Genomic DNA, 2,840 nt, shown 5'->3' on the forward strand with positions numbered 1-2,840 from the left:
CTCCTGGGCTAAGCGCAACACTCCTGGGCTAAGCGCAAGGAAGAATCTAGAAGAAGATGAGTTATATAGGTTCGCTAAGTGCACTACTTCATCTCACTAAGTGCACTGCTTCAGTTCATTCGCTAAGCGAGAAATGCGTGCTAAGCCAAAAATCACTAACGTGCACTAAGCGGTCCATAAGTGCGCTAAGCGCACGAGCACAAACAAGGCCACCTATTTAAGCCTGAAATCAGATTTTGTGAAGAGAGTTTGGACTAGGATTCAGAGCTTTGCATGTCTAGGGTTTCTAGAGAGAGAAAGGTCCAAGTTCTAGAGAGTTTTGAGAGATTTTGTTGTGTGAAGATTTGCAGAGACCAGAGCTTGAAGTAGGAGCCAGTTTGAGAGCTTGAGATGAGTTTGTGAGTGATTGTGAGATCCTAAAGGTGAAGGAGTGATGTGCCATCATTTTCTTCTATTTCTTAAACCCTTTTTGTACCATTTTAATTACTGATTAATCTTAATTGTCAAATTAATTAGGCAGCTTTATTATTTGGACTCATTTAGCTAATTTGATGTTTTTAATCTAATTTCAGGAATTAATGAAACATTGGGCTTAATCTGGATTTTGGTTGTGGACTTGAAGAGGGCAAATAAAGCAGTGCTTACCTTAGTTAATTTCTAATTAGGGGATTGCAATTTTATTTTATGTGGTTCAGTGTTTATTTCGTTTTGGGCCAGAATATTGTAATAGGGCCCAGTGACTTTGAGTGACTCTTTTTAAATAGCAACCTTGGGATTCGTGCAAGGATATTTTGAGAGACTATTATTCAGAGCATAGGGTTTATGGTTTTTACGTTTTTCTGTTCTAATGCTACTGTTCACGTAATGCAATTTTCCATTTTCTGCTTCTAATTACAATTTCGTTCTTGTTTCTTCTTCTGCCTTCATTTACGTTTATGCTTCATTTACGTTTCTGCTTTGTTTATGTTTTTGTTTTTAGTTTCATTTACGTTTTCTATTTGAATATATGGAAGGCTAAATATTCTGGTGTTGTTTCCTTTTGAGGACGAAGCTCAACTCTCTTTGAGGTTTCGTTTATAATGTGGCTTCCTGACAGTTTTCCTTTCACCAGTTAACCCAAATTCGTTAACATTAATCTATGCACGCTTCATGTTTGATTAATTGCCTTTGAGCCTAACTTGTGTTCATGCTTAATGGACGAAGGGCTAACTGGTGTATGTGTTGCCTAATCACGTATTGACAACCCTAAGTTGATTTTCGCTTAGTAAATTGAAATAGGGTTGGATTAAGTGGTTAACTGTTAGGGACGAATTCTCCATAACCCAGGACAAGAGAATGGCTTCTGAATCAAAGGAAACAACCCATTTTTAATATTATTAGTTTCGTATTCCAGTTTACTTGTTATGTTCTTTAAATCACAAAACAAACAAACCCCCCCCAATCCTTACTGTTACTGCAAGTATATTATGAACATTTGGTTTATCATTGCTCGTTGGGAAACGACCTAGGATCACTTCCTAGTTACTGCATTTTCATGTTTATTTGATTCGGGTTCGGCCTTGAACAAATTTGGCGCCGTTGCCGGGGAGCAGTGTCCAAAGGTTCATAATAGCTAGCATTGTGTGTTTAATTCTTTCGTGTTTTATGTTTAATTGTTAGTATTGTGTTAGTATGTGTGTTAGTGTTGTTTAATGTCCTGGTATTTTGTTTAGTGTGTGTTCTGTTTCAGTTTTCCTATTAAGCGCTTCCCCTGTTTCAGTTTTGGGTGTTTTGCTGTGAATAGTGTTTTGCGACGGACTTAGCGACCACTTTTGCTTGCTGCAAAACAAAGTAGTAGTAGAAATCATGTAGCGACGGATTTTAGCGACCACCCATGCTGATTTATTTTGGATTTTTTGTTTTAGTAGCTAGGGTTGTTATTTTTGGCTGAATTTTTTTGTGGTAACTTCTTTTAATCTATATTTTGTGGGAAAAATAACTAGAGCCTTTAGTTTGGTCAGATTTGAAAGTTCCAAAAAAGTAGCAAATTTTGTGTTTGTCAAAACTTCAAACGGTCATAACTTTTACTCCGGTTATGAGAATCACAATTATTATATATGTATTTGGGGTAGAAAAAAAAAGTGATTTGTCAAAAGTTTTTTATTTTTCAAGTTTTATTCACTTATTTTTCTCAACCGACCATTTTTAGCTTCCATAGTTAGACTTTGAATTTTTGTCTGAAATTTTTTGTGCTATCTTCTCATTGTTTTATAAGGTTGCTCACAAAATTTCATGTCATTTGGATATCATTTGAGGGTAGCTATAGTTCAAACCTACACCTTTATTTACATGACAAGGCAACTAGTTGTGCATGCTGAATGTAGTGTATGACTAGAGGCAATCCATCTGACTTACAACCCTTTGATCCTGAGATAGATAGGACATTTCATAGATTAGTTAGGCATCATTTTATACCTTTTGATCATCCTGAGCATTCCATTACTGGTGAATCTGTGCATTCTGTTATTGGTGATTTTGAACATCCTGAAGGAAGGATATCTCAGGTATTAGACAACTCAGTGGAGAGAGCCTGTATGAATACTGGGAGAGATTTAAAAAACTATGTGCCAGTTGCCCTCACCATCAGATTTCAGAGCAGCTTCTTCTCCAATATTTTTATGAAGGACTCAGTAATATGGAGAGAAGTATGATAGATGCTGCCAGTGGTGGAGCCCTTGGAGACATGACTCCTGCTGAAGCCAGAAATTTAATTGAGAAGATGGCTTCCAACTCCCAGTAGTTTAGTGCCAGAAATGATGCTATAGTCATTAGAGGAGTGCATGAGGTAGCTACAAACTCAG

General features: G+C 36.8%; 1 non-coding gene across 1 annotated transcript; it reads right to left on the reverse strand.

Annotated features, from left to right (window-relative positions):
- Positions 1 to 2,520: 2,520 nt before the first annotated feature.
- LOC114413908 lies at positions 2,521 to 2,628 on the reverse strand. Its single transcript, XR_003667048.1, has one exon. It is a non-coding gene; the product is annotated as a small nucleolar RNA R71 (small nucleolar RNA).
- Positions 2,629 to 2,840: the final 212 nt, after the last annotated feature.

This window comes from Glycine soja, chromosome 5 (genome assembly GCF_004193775.1).
Source record: "Glycine soja cultivar W05 chromosome 5, ASM419377v2, whole genome shotgun sequence".
NCBI classification, from domain to species: domain Eukaryota; kingdom Viridiplantae; phylum Streptophyta; class Magnoliopsida; order Fabales; family Fabaceae; genus Glycine; species Glycine soja.